This window comes from Chaetura pelagica, unplaced genomic scaffold, assembly GCF_000747805.2.
Source record: "Chaetura pelagica isolate M959 unplaced genomic scaffold, ChaPel_1.0 scaffold120, whole genome shotgun sequence".
Lineage (NCBI taxonomy): Eukaryota > Metazoa > Chordata > Aves > Apodiformes > Apodidae > Chaetura > Chaetura pelagica.
In genome coordinates, this window is record NW_009951952.1 from 336,112 (window position 1) to 351,123 (window position 15,012).

The following is a 15,012-nucleotide window of genomic DNA, read 5'->3' on the forward strand; positions in this document are numbered from 1 at the left end:
GCCCGCGCCGCCCTGCCCCGGGAAAACCATCCCCCGCCGAGGCAGCTCCCGGCTTCCCTCCTCCTACTGCCGCTCCATAGAGAAAGGGACGGGATCCCTCCCGGCTGCCACCCCTCCTCGCCCTCCCTTCAGAGCAGAGGCAGCAAAGGGCACCTCACAGCTGGGGCCTGGCGCGGGGAGGTGCGGAGGGAAGGGAGAAGGGACGGAGAAAGACGAGACCGTGGGGGATGGGGTGATGATTTCTGCCCCTCTTCCCCTGGGGAAGATCAGTTCCCCCTAGATTTCTCCTGCTTGGGGGATGCATGGATGGTGCACAGTCCTTGGGAACGCTCTGCTGTGACGGCCGAGCCAAGGAAAGTGTCCTCTGGGTTGTCCAGGATGGTTAAGGCAAGTATTGGACAAGGATAGCAGAGGGGTCCCTTACTCAACTGCTGTAGAGCAAGATCTCTCCCCAAGCTCTCAGCATCCCATGGGAAAAGCAAGCATCAAGGCACCCCTCTGCAACTCCCCATTCCGTTCAAGGGAAGACTAAGAAGATACCAAACCCACTAGGCTTTGGTATTTGAAGCTCAGGTATAACAGATACTACAGAGATCTGGCTCTACATCCCCCTTATGAAATAGCTCACTGATCTAACATGTAAGCTGTTCCCTAGGGAAGCTCACAGTTTGAAGGGTCAGAAACTCCTTAACCACATGTATTTGTATTCACTTATCAACAGACTGTTATTTTTTATTAAAAGTGAAGATAGGATTGCCATCTTTGATTGCAAGAGAATGCCTATGTTTAAATAAGAACATAGCTCTTCCAGACACATTTTTTTTTTCTGTGATTCCCAATTTCATTCCACAGGATGATGTTTCCTTTTCACATAAAAACCTATAAAGGCTGCATCTACAACCCTATGGCAAGTGTCAGCCTCACACTGTGTTTGTGCTAACTCATGAAGGGGACAGTAGGAAACACAGACCAAGAGACAGAACTTGACAAAAGAGCCAGAGAGCTAGGAAAAGATGCAAGTGAAGAGTGAAAGCAGAATGCAAAGAGACTAGACAGAAAATATTACATAGCTGATATAAATCAAGGTAGGTGACAACTTTGAATAGACAAAGAAAGGATACAATTGCTGTTTTTACAAACTTGCATGAAGAGCAGGTGTTTCCGTTATTTCTTGTGTATCTTTTCCTCCCCCAGCAGATCTAATGCTGGAGTATGAGCTAACTCATACACCCCACCTCCCCTCTACAACCCAACTGCCTCCCAGCTGGGTCCAGGGCACGAGCAGTTCTTACTTCACCTGAATCTCTGAGATTTTTGGCTGGGCCAAGGCAAAGAGCCAAGCTTGCCACTGCTGCATCTAGAAAGGAGGAAGAGACATTATTCTCTGCTACTAGACGGGGCTGCCAGCAGCAACTACTACCCTCCCTCATTCCAGGTTCATTATCAGCACTGATAGCAAGCCTGGCCATGGTGAAAGCAAAGTAAACAGAGGCTCAGGTCTTTCTGCCATTCTTTAGCAGCTTGCCACTACAGACAATAGCCAACTTTGGTCACATGCAAAACCACACTGGGCTCAGCTTTCATTTAACTCTCACAGCTTTACCTAACCTCCTGTGCAACTCCAGCTATGTACAAAACCCTCAGGACCCACCAGCAAGCAACTATTAAATACCCTAATTACTGTTCTAAATAGCTTCCTTTAGCAAAAATCATATGAATAAATCACTTACACATGTAAGCAAATCACAGGCCCCCTTTCCCCTTACTGTTCCTCCACTTACAGTCAAGCTAACAATTGTTACTATTTACACAGCTGATGCAAAATATCACCTATTATAAGCCTTTAGTTGTACTAAGTAGATTCAGTTCCTATTGATACTTGCATTCTTACATGACTCTGTGTACTTAAGGTCTTAAATTGTAATTCATGTATTTGTCTATACTCTCATAGATCATTATGCATTTTACTTATGTTTTAGGGACTGGCACACATTTCTGTTCTTTCAGGTATCCTTGTAGATATGTTAATATATGTATTACAGTAATTGGTGTCCATACCTTTGCTATTTATTCTCCCTGGTTTTGTCAACCAAAATTTTTCATTCTTGCAAATACATTACCATTTTATCTAACTCACATAGGAAAAGTACGTATTAGCTGTAACACATAAATTTAAATCTGCCATTTTATTATTTGAATAATTGTAAGAGGATTAGAAGCTGCGCAGTATCACATATACACACCAGCATGTCCTTCAATGGTAAACTCTTCAGGGCAGAAATTGTCCTTTTTTTTAAGGTATTACTACTATTACTACAATATTACACTTAGTTGTCACAAGCTCACAGGTGCAGGCACAGACAGAAACATGTATGTTTTTACATTAGCTGCTTCCACAGATCTATGAGCGCAGCTTCTAAATACGGTACAGAGCGTGCACAGACAGCACCTCCCACTACCCACTTAGACTCATCCCGTTATGCCAAAGGTTGACAGAATCAGGGTGGGATTCCTTTGGGTCTGGACAGACCCTCTTTCATGCCCTTTCATCTCTCCAGTTTGCCTCATTTCCTATACAGACACCCGCTCTCCCCACCTTTCCTCTGGCTCCAGCTGCTTCTCTGCATAATACAGTATAGCACTATGTCTTTTAAAAAGCACACAGCCACTTTCCCGGCTGAGGCTGAAACTGCCTTAAGGTCCATCCATTACACAACGCACACAAGCAACAGAGAACATCTGGATCAACCCTCCCTCAGCTGTCTTTGCTCCCATTCCTTCTAGATGCAAATTACGTTTAACTGGCATTGCAGGCAAAATGAGAATACAAGCAGCTAAGCTGTTTATCCCTTACCTGAAGAAGGATCTCTCATCCCCAGCTGGTGAGCGGAGGCAGACAGGGAACCCAGCTGCTATCCTTTCCGTGCACTATCAATTATTCACATAGGTTGCAGTGTCCTCCCTCTCCTTCCCCCCCCCCTTTCTTTTCCACTGCCCCCACCTGCAAAAGAATGGGGAGCAAGCTGGTCGCTGCTGTCATACTTGAAACTAGAGATCACTGTCGACTGAACAGCCAGTCTTTGGAGCAGCTGGGCTCTTAAAGAGAGAAGCTTGGTCCTAGGGGAAGGGGCCAGACCAGCAGCTCCTTAGGTGGAACACTGGCAGCTGTGTATGCCCACCTACTGCTCTCCAAACTTCTAATCCCAGACCTGCAGGGATGACCTTGAAAAAGGAAAGGTTTGTTGTTGGGTTGTTTTTTCCACAGAAAAGCACTTTGTTTTAGTCCTGTCAAACACAATGACAGTTACCTAGTGACAGTGAGCTGGGCCATGCAGATTCATGTGTATAGATCAGAGTAGGAAGGGATCATAGCAGACTTGAAAAATCTCAAAAATGTTTACTTAGTACTGACTTAGTCCCATAGCAAAGGCAATGAAAGGGGACAGGATGACGTGGTCCTTCCTACAAATATTTTTGGTAGTCATGAGACTGACATGTGGATTGGAACAGCTGTTCAGTTGAAATTTTTGTAGATAATTAAGGAATTTCCTATGTGATGCCAGTCTTAGACAATGGTAAAAGGCTTGGGGCATTTACCACCTCTCTAGAAAGCCTGTTCCAGTGTGTTTGACCACCTTCTCAAGTAAAGAAATGCTTCCTAGAGACTCATACTGTACTTGTGTGACTGTTTGGGTATCTTGAAATTTTAAATGAGAATTATTCATAACCTGATTAATAAAATTATAACATCCTGCCGTTTTTACAAACTTTTAAATCACTCTTGGGTTATAAACTGAGTGGGTCTTCACATTTGTCTATAAAGGAACCTAGAATAAATTATTTCCACATAAGTACTCACACTTCACTTTGCCTTGCCACCTTCATTTGAAGATCTCACAATACATTATTGATACTGGTTCCCATTATTACCTGTATTCCACATACAGATAAATGGTCACAGAGAGTCTAACCCTCACTGTCACCCAGGGCCAGGGAAAAGGAAACAGAGCTGAGACACCAGGATAGTCTCACTCGGACCAGCCAGCTGATCCAGGCAACATCCTGAAAGTTAGCACTGGTGCAGTGAAGGGGACTGGAATAAGTGGCCAGGGGTGGAGATGGGATATGGCAGTACTCAATTTTTTGCAAGCAACAGTATTTTAAACTGGTCCACAAAACTGTATCATCAGTCTCCTGGCAGAGCATCTATATAACCACTTAGCTTATTTTCAAGCTTTGATCAAAGTTGATAAGAGAAGTATTTATTAATTTATCTGACTGTCAGTACTGTATGAATTGGAGGACATTTTGGCAGTATAATTCTGAATATTTGTCAAAAGAGAAAATTCTTATGGATGAAAATTATGGAATTACTTGCTAATTTTAGTGATGACTGGAATGGCCACAATTCAGAAAAGAGGAAACAGCTCGTCCGTAGAACTGGTTTCTAGGTACTCACACAAGTGCACAGCAGAAGGAGAAGAAAGACCATTCAGGTTGCACCCAGGAAAATTTCATCTATATGTAAGGAAAAAATCGTTTCTCCTATGAAGATGGTTCAATAAGGGGAAAAAGGGCCAAGAGATGCTGCGTAATCTCCATCCTTAGAGATCTTCAGAAGATGTTGGGACTGAGAGCCTGAGCAATCTGTTCTAACTTTGATGTTGTCCATTTTGTGTAGGGTAGTTGACCTAAATGAGGTCTTATCATCCTAGCATATTATATGATCTTACTCACTGCGTGTCAGAACACCTGTGGCATTAAACGTTCAGAAGCTCAACGAACATTATTTCAGTACAAAATTTAAAAGGTACAAGTTCTGCAGTGTATCAGATCACAACCAAGTTGAAATTCTTCACCATCCATTTCCACCCAGAAGTCATCAAGTTTTCTCATAATTCAGGAGGTAAAAACGTTATTGGTATATGTGAAAGTATTCTGAAAATCATAGAGGGTTTGCAGCATCCAGTGAGCAAGTTTTGCCCTGTAAGTATGTCTCAGACAGATGGAAAATGTGAGATGTAAGGACAGCTCTAGTAGTGAAAGGCACTCTAAGAAGCTCATATTTTGCAAAGAGTAATGTATTACCTATGTAATAATCATGTCTAAGTTAAAGGACTTAGTTACTGGGCTTTCCTGCACAATTAACTTGACTTTAACAATTAAACACTTTATTTACACACTCAGTCAGCCCAGTCCTCAAAAGCAGTAATATATGGATATATGAAACCACTCATGTCTATAAGTACATGTGAAATCAAGGCAGAGAAGTGAAAAGAATTGTCAGGGTCATGGATGGACAGACATTTTTAACAGCAGAGAAACAAGTCATTAGAGTGAGGAAAGGTTGATGATACAGGCCTTGCCTGGCTTGGGTCAACAAGTTTAACAGCATGCAGCAATGAAATGGTATTCAAACAAGGGGAATAACAGCAGTCTAATCCAAACAGGGCACATATGTACAGTTTTTGTACTGTGTATGTACCCACAAGTTTCCAAACTGGCACTAGGACTGCGGGCGAGATAGGGTGGGAAGGAAGGGAGGTCAGACCTGGAGTGATGCAGTGCAGATGAGGACAACACGGGAACGCCTGGATGGAAAGGCAAGTAAGTTTCTTTTGCAGAATTAGGGATAAAGCTGCTTTTAATATCTCTGAACTAGCTGGAATTATTGCCCACAAACGTCTCCTGTCAGCCTGACACTCCGAAGCCCTGAGGGAGCAGAAAGTGTTAAAGCAGCCTGCAGTAGAAGGGGTGGCAGACAGGTGCCCCTGCCAGGTCACCTCAAGCTGGGGGTGCCTGGAGGTAGCACACCAGCAGCTCAGAGCCCACTGGTCTGGCAGGAGTCCCCTCCTTTCGGCGGGTTCCCGGGAAATGGAGAAGACGCCGTGGGCCCTTTAAGAGCGGGAGCAGCTCCTCATTAGTGTGGACCGCACGATCCACTGCGGAGCGACCGGGCAGCAACCGCAAAACCCTGAGCTCTTGAAGTGTTGGGGAAAGCAGATGGGGCTTCTAGCTTCACTTACAGATACGCTGGCGGGGGTGGGGGTTGTGCTGCTGATTTCTTAGATTTCATCAACACCTGCAATGTGAAATTACGTATTTCGGTGAAACTTTTGTTTGTTTGTTTGTTTGTTTTCCCCAAAGGAGGCTGCAGCACAGCTCAGCAAGATGTCAGCAGCCCTGTGTGCAAGGCATAAAGTAAGAGTCAGTCGCCATTCCAAAAAAAAAATAAATCAATCGCAGTCACTGCTGAAAGGTTTGTAGCAACTGGAAATGGAGCGGAGGTTACCTGACCCAGAAATCTGTTCCTCAGCTCTCAGTTACAGAGCAGTGTGTCCTTTCTCCCTTTTTCCTTCCTATTATTCCTCAAGAGAAGAAAAGCAGTGCCTTTTTTTAATAACGGTAAGGGGAGGACATTGGTACTGACCTGAATCGGGACAGTAAACAAGCAATATGCAAACTGTTCATAATTAATTCCTCAAGAGAATTTCATAAAAAGCACCTACCGAATAGTCCACGGTGACAGGCCACCGGGAAAGTGGTGAAGATGGTTTATGTAGAGCATTAAGAAACAAACTAAGGGATCCTTCATTTGTAAACCAACCAAAACACATAGAGAAACAAGAGGGGTCTAGTAATGTAAGTAGGTACTACAGCAGAGAACAGCCAGTATTTGCTTTAACAAATATTTGGAATATATAATGTCTTAAAAAGAATCACTGCATGATAGTAAGAAAAAGGCTACCACTTAAGAAAGTTACACTAACTAAATACTCAGAAAGTCTATTAATGAAGAATGTAGGGGATATTTTGCTCATGTGAATGGTTAACTATATATACTGTTGTGCTTGGACAGTACCTATCGCAATATTACACAGTGCCAATTTCAATGTGTGGACTGTACAGTATAAGTACACATATAGATATATAATACATAATACATTCTATCAAGCCTGCAGTAAAAACTGAATCCATGACTTAAACTTTACTTATTATAGAGAAGTGCTCTCTAAACATTTTGGAGTTCTGTCAGACAGCATGTCTTACAGATAGTGTTACCACATTAATGGCAGAACAAGTAAGAAAAAATTATTCTGTGTACCAGTTAAGCACATCACTGACCTGGACAGCACTAAGAGCACAAAAAATCTGAGAACCACTGGAAAATGAACCTGTATAGAGTGCTATGGATTGTAAAAATCAGGTAGAATCCCTAGACTGAAGCAAATTGAACTGCTGGAAAAAAATAAATAAATAAATTAATTAATTAATTAATTAATAAAAATCCTCATAGATTGCAATCAGCATGGGATAAAAAGCATCCAACCATTCTTAGACAGCAAGTGACCACTTGGCTGGAATAGGAAACAGCCAGCAATTTCTAAAATGCTATAAATTGCAGAGCTGATATAAAGAATGCCAGCAATGCTACAGTGATATATAAAACTGAGAACAGAGAAAATCCAGCAATCTTCTAACAGTAAGTAGAGCTGCACAAACTAAAATATAATGAAAGGGCAAAACGTTTTTTTCCTTCTCAAAGAATATTAAGACTAGATAAATATACTGATATAATTGATGTAAATATATTAGTGGAATGAAAGGCAAAGGAGGAAAGTTAGATTTGCTAGGCAGTAAATATTTACACTGTGTTAGTACTCAAACCTCAGTGTGAATGCTATGGAGAGAATTCAGATAGGTCAACAACTTAAGCAGAGACTGTAGGAGGAGGCAACAACAACCAATTACTCTCTCATTGTGAAGAGTTTTGTATAGGCATGTCAAATGTGGGGAATCAGCTAAGCATAACCTCTTTGTTTATAAAACCAGTATTTCATCTCATCATCCCAAACCAGTATTTTTTTTAACTTGACTCATCCAAAGGCATATATCTAGTGTTGATTCAGAGGATATCAGGTTATATTTTTAAGCTTTTTCTGTATGTTCTTCAAGCTGTTCCACTTCAGTTGCCTCTTACTGATGTACCATGAAAACCTCTTACAATTTCTAGCCAAATTTCTAGCCTCTAGCAATTTCTAGCCAAAACTAATCCATTTAGAGAGCCACAATTCACAAGAAGCCATGCTTTTGTGTTTGTTTTGTTTGGAAACATATTTACTCAGATTCTACACTCCTCTTTGACCTACCACTTTCAACACAACTTGTAAGAAAAACATTCAGCCTGCAAATTATCAAAATATAAAATAGAAACATAAAAAAATCACCTCTGAAAAGACCTCTAGAGCTGATGTAATGACTCGTATTTTGGTCTTACTTACATTAAATAAGCCATGCATAGTTTGCATGGAAATGAACGTATTTCTACGTTCCCCAGACCCATGATGAAGTGTATTAATCTGATAGAAACTCATGTTGTCAGTTTCGTGTACCTGAGGTTTGGAATTTTAGAATTTGTGAGACAGGCTTAGCTAAGTTTGCTGCATCTGGGCTGCTGTGTAAGGACACTTTAGGGTAAGGTTGTAAGGGGAAAGTAGCAAGCAGAAGCAAGAGATGCAGAAAGCTGTAGTACTCAATATAAGCAAACACTTTTCACAGTTTTTTGTATAAATAAAGATCAGTGCTTCATTTGACCTTTACAGTGCTCATAAGAAATGGAACAAATCACCTGAAGGCTACAATGCTTCTTCATTCTGTCCTCTCTGACACTTCAGAAATCCCATTTCAACAACAGCAGGTGAACATGATATTGTAAAGGAAGCAGAGGAGTCAGCTCTCATTCTTCACATTACCAAATGTACATGCCATAGCAGTGGCTGAAGCAGAAATTTAGGAAGTCTTGATGATGGTCAGAGTTGTTGCTGAGTAGCTTGACAAGCAGGAGAGTCAGGGTAGAAGTAGCACCACCATCTATCAGACTTGGAAACTAATCAGTATCAATGAAGACTTAGAGACTTAGTCAAAATCAATGGATCTACAACCAAGTGCAGACTGGAAGCCCGAGAGAGATCTGGGTGTCACACACTGCCACACTTTCAAGTGTTAGAAGGGTCATATAACAGTGATTCTGACAAGAGCCTTTTATACCTATTTTTAATCAAGCAAGACAAAATTTTAAGAGAGCAGAGAGGAACAAAGGAGGCAGTGGACAAGAATATATATATAATACAATCCAGCCAAAACTAGGATCTCCCATGCACTGAGTGTCAGTGAGAGCTTTTCAAATAGTTACCATTGTCTCCTGAATCACTCTGATATCTTTAATCTGCACAGAACAGTCTTTTATGAATCAGAGGTTGCCAGTAACCAGTAGACTTAACAACTCTTGTTAAGTAAGAGTGGCACCATCACATGGATCATCTTTGGGATCAAATATTACTTCATCCAACACAGATGTCTGTGAACTATGACTGCTCTATCCTGAAATTCTCCCTTCACTGGACAACCTTCTCATATTCAAAGGAAAGACCCTTTCCAACTAGCCATTACACTTCTCATGTGTATAGACATGATATGGAATAAGCAGACTTGCACAGTTATCACTGTTAATAAACTGTCAGTTTAACCACAGTTAAACCACATATATACTTAATTCCCTGCATTTCATGTCCTGTTTTCTTGTTACCTACATTGAACAAGAAAGCTACTCCTCAGCAACAGAAGCCTTGATAAAAAGGAGTTCCCTGCTGGAGCTGCAGTATCACTGTTGCTGCCTCAGGAGAAAGCAAAGTGGTGTATTGCTTTCACAGCACTGATAGGCAAACAGCAGCCTTGTCTGGCAGTGATGTGGCATGGTGCTCTTTATGAGACTGTTTCCTGCAGCTGATGGCTGACCTCAGAAGCAGTAGTTCACCCCACAGGAAAAAACATCCAAAAGGTCTTCACAATGTCATGATAGAATGTACCAGAATAACAATTCAGATGCCATGCAAACTGCAGTACTACAGGGCATGATCACGGCACATGCCAGAAATTCATTATTATGTGCTCCAGCTGATTTGGCAGTGTCCATTAGAAATGCAAATCTGTGTCTGAACTGGATAAAACCTGCACATATTACTAAGAAGACAGCTTGCACATCAGCTCATGTGTCCCTTTGCTTTCATAAAGTAACAAAGAAAATTCTCTTTCTCAGCTCCTGTGGATGTAACCAAAATGTAACACCGTTTTTCCTGAGGAAGAAAAAGGAACCATGTCTAGCTGCTTCTCTCTATGGTGTGCTGCTGGAGCAAAGCCCAGTGTAAACTACTGCTAAAGCTAGCACTGAAACAGTGTTCGTTTTAAATAAAGAATACCTAATGAAGCAAAAAAAAAAGATCACTGCTAAAGATTTAGTTTTCAAGCAAAACCTGCCTTTATTAAAATAGATATTTTTTTTTCTTACTTCTTTTCTTACAAAGTTACCTCTCTGCCTTCCATGCTTGAATTGTTGCTCTGTGGCTTTATCACACTTGCTTTAGACTTACAAGCACTTTAAGTTGGGAACAAGCACTGAGGAGCACGTGAAATTCTGCACTGCATTTGCAATAAAGCACAATGCTCAGAGAGTGGCCAGTACCAGGAACAGCAGTGTATGCTGCTTCTCCAAAGCACAGCTCGTAGCTCATCAATAAAACAGTCACATGAGCTCTTTTCCTGGAAACACCTCCCCTATTCTCCCACCCCACTATTTACTGAAAGAAGTTGAAGGAAGTGCAACATGATACACTAGGAATGTAAGAGCACCTCAACGAGAGAGATTGTGCATCCCACTAGCAATAGGAAACTACCAAATTCCTGCTCAAGAAGCTGCAATCTGTGACAGTAATTTCAACCTCTTTCTCCTCCTCTCATGCCTATTACTTTTCAGTCCACAATTACTTAGTATTACAGTGAGTTTTACAGTCACTGAATTGCAACCCATTGAGGCTGTATTTTAATGCTGGATGTTAGTTGTTAAACATTTCAGGTGTGGTTCCCTGGCTGAACCACCTAGTGGTGTTGAGTGGAAAAGGGCATTGCCTATTCTTCAACTCAGAAATGAGGCCACGAGGGCCTTCTCCTCTCTTGTGGCCAGACGGGGGCTTCCTGCATATTTTTGTGACTTTTACTAACCCAACAGAAAATACGCCCTTTTTCCGTTTTACTTCTTTAGTTTTATGCTTTGTTAGCAATTCAGAACATGTCAGGGAGGGCTCCAGTGCATAACAGTTTTGGCAACACAAGCAGCAAGAATATGTGGCTTGGACCAAGGAGGAAGATAGGGAACAGAAACTTTGGAATTACATATTAACTTTTCTCACTGCATCTCATATCCTTTGGCTGAAAACTTTACTGATCTGGAATGGTGAATTAACATCTGGAGAAAAGGAAAGCAAATACTGTTCAATGGTAAAGCAGCTCAGCATACACAGGTCTTATTTTCTCTTACTTCCAGAGACCCCCTACTACAGCCAGTCTAGAATGACAGCACTTGAACTTCCTGTGTTCTTTTAAATATTCTCAACCAATTCCTTAATTACATCTTGAAAGTATTTCTTTCTGCTCACTTCCTCTTTCTATGCTAGGTATTCCACTTCATTCTTTCATTATATTCTAGCAGTAGGATCTTAACTGCCCTCCTTCTTCATCTTTAGTCACAGTTCTCTCCTCCTCTGTCTGATCCACATTAGGAGCTCTAAATTAGCATAAAAGTCAGTGTAGTATTCCATTTAGTAGTATGACAGTCAACAGGGTGAATTCCTTCAAAAGAATGCATCCACCCAATTTACATCTCATATACAGTAATATCTTATTTTTCATCAGCAGAAGTACTGGAATGTGCAGAAGTACACAGGTGTAGAAAGTCCTCCAACACAAAGTAAATAATTTTGATCAGATTGGGCACTGTCATTAAACTAAACCAGCTGCAGAAAGTTTCATCAATGCTAACGAAACCTCACAGTTTCATACTCCTATTCTGAGAAGAATTCAGAATTAAAATATGGGGAAGTTTCTCACCTTCACTTTATTTTTCTTTTTCAGAGAAAAATTGAAATATGTGAAATAGGTGAATTTGAAATTTGACTGTCAGAGGAGATAAAAAACTTCATATTTCATAGATCTCAGTAAACACTTGTTACTGAGAGGGGGAGAATCATTGGCCACATTGGTTTTGATGCTTTTGATGCAGCCCAGGTCATGGTTGGCTTTCTAGGCTGCAAGAGTTCATTGCCTGCTCATTTTGAGTTTCTAATTGACCAGCAGTCCCAAGTCCTTCTCATCTAGGGCTGCTCTCAATCCATTCTCCACCCAGCCTGTATTTGTGCTTGGGTTTGCCCTGACCCAGGTGCACTTGGCCTCATTGAACTTCAAGCAGACTGCACAGGTCCACCTCTAAAGCCTGTCAAGGTCCCTCTAAAATGCCTTCCTTCCCTCCAGCATGTCAACCTCACCACGCACTTCAGTGTTATTGGCAAACTTGCTGAGGGTGCACTCAATCCCACTGTCCATGTCGTTGAAAAAGTTGTTAAATAGCACCACTCTGAATACCAACCCTTGAGAAAAGCCACTTCTCACTGGTCTCCATTTGGACATTCATGGCTGCAACCACACAGCCCATTACTTATGCACCAAGTGGTCCATGTCTCTCCTATTTAGAGACCAGGATGTTGTGCAGGACAGTGCTGAACACTTTGCTCAAGTCCAGATATATGGCGTCATTTGCTTTTCCCTTATTCACAGACACTGTAATCCCATCATCAAAGGCCACCAAATTTGTCAGGCAGGATTTGCCTTTGTTGAAGCCATGCTGATTACCATCAATCGTCTCCTCATTTTCCATGTGTCATAGCAGAGCCTTCAGGAGGATCTGCTCCATGATGTTGCCAGGCAGAGGTGAGACTGACTGGACTGTAGTTCTCCAGGTCTTCCTTCTTTCACTTTTTGAAAAATAGGGTTATGTTTCCTCTTTTCCAGTCAGTGGGAACTTCACCAGACTGCCGTGACTTTTCAAGTATGACAGAAAGAAGCTTTGCAACTTCATCTGCCAGTTCCCTCAGGACCCATGGGTGGATCTCATGAGCTCCCATGGATTTACGCACCTTCCGGTCCTTTAGTTGGTCTTGAGTTGACTCTTCTCCTGGGGGGATCTTGCTTCTCTCAGTCCTTGTATTTGCCTTCTGTGACTTGGGTGATGCAGTGAGAGCCCTTGTCAGTGAAGACTGAGGCAAAAAAAGTCATTGAGTACTTCAGCCTTCTCCATATCCCATACGACCAGGTCTCCTGCTTCCTTCTGGAGAGGGCCCATATCTTCCTTAATGTTCCTTTTATCACTGACATACCTGTAGAAGCTTTTCTTGTTGCCCTAGATGTCCCTGGCCAGACTTAATTCTATCTGGGCTTAGCTTTCCTAATCTTATCCTTGGGTGCTAAGACAACTTCTTTGTACTCCTCCCAGATAACCTGTCCTTGCTTCCACCCTCTGTAGACTTTCTTTTTACATCTAAATGTGTCCAGGAGCTTCCTGTTCATCCATGCAGGCCTCCCGGTGTTCTTGTCTACCTTCCTCTTTGTTGTGATGCACTGCTCCTGGGATTGGAGGAGATGATCCTTGAATAGTGACCAGATTTCTTGGGCCCCTCTCCCTTCCAGGGCTTTATCCCATGGTACCCTGCCAAGTAGATCCTTCAAGAGGTCAAGGTCTGTTCTCTTGAAGCCCAGGGTAGTGAGCTTGCTGTGCACTCTCCTTTTTGCCCTAAGGATTGTGAATTCCACCATTTTGTGGCCATTAGTTCTGCACAACATAGCACGTGTCTCTGACTCAGTCTCTGTAGATTTATGCTCTTTTGAGACAGGTGAGGAATTAGTAAGAGCAGTAGAAGCTCTCCTTACAATATCAGTCTTTCTGTGACCACACCTCAACCCTGATCTACAGAGAAAAAGCCACTGCAGGTAGATGACAGTTATGCCAAAAAAACACCATACAGCAACTACACATATGGTAACTTTCAACCATTGTCCTGTAAGAACTGGAATAAGATGTAAAACAAAAAGAGATTGCTCCTAAGAAACATATGAACATTCAGCTATGGCAGGTCAAACACAATTGGATTTCTCAGAGTCACACGTTTTTGTACATCTGACCATATGCATAACTTCCTTGGGGTTTTGCTTTCTCTTTGTCTCTGCTCAAGACATTATACTGACCAGAAACATATCAACCACAGGTCATGGCTATCCCATGACCTCTTTAGATACAAGATAATCATGCTACTTAACAGGAAAATCAAAGTTGTATTTCACAAAGGTGACTAAACAGAACCTAAGAGACAAAAGGCAGGTAGACAAAACAGGAAAGGGTGGTTTTGGTAGCACTTTGTCCCCAGTGCTTGCTCAGGCTCCCAGAAATTGCTTCAGGACAAGGGTAGAGGGAAGAATAAACTTAGAGATTACAGTGAGATTAATCATGCTGTGGTATGTAAGTCACAAGCCCTTGGGAATAAAGCAAGTTTCTCGGCATACCAAGCTGATAAGCTTACTGCAGGTACTAAGTTAATTAGTAGCAGTCTGGGCAGGAGGTAAGGTAGACAGTGAGATGAACAGGGGAAAGGCAAAACGCTTCCTAGAGGCTCAAGGAAGAACAAAGATCAACAGTGAGATACTGGAAGAAGGAAAGAATGAAGAAAAACAGAAATCTCTGGTCTTTAACTAAAGAAATCTGATGTTAAATGAAGTCTGATCCCCATGGCATGACAGAACAACAGAGAACAAAAAGCCTTCTATAAAAGTCATCTCTGCTGCACCTGAAAGGGAGATAGTTTAGCATGGCAGTACAAATGTCCTTCTTTACTCTCCCTAACTTCCAACCCTTGTTTCACAAACACTGTACAGTGATACCTCTCAGGCCTTTCCTAAACCTTTCTGTATTGTGAATGTTGTCATCACCAAAAGCTTTTTACTGCAGCAACATGATCAATTTTTCTTTGTTATGGATCCCCACACACTGTAATCAATGACAGTCTGAACCACCCTGTAGGGTCTAGAGAATCAAAATGGCAAACAGATAAAAATTTCAGAAGACCTCCAGGAATG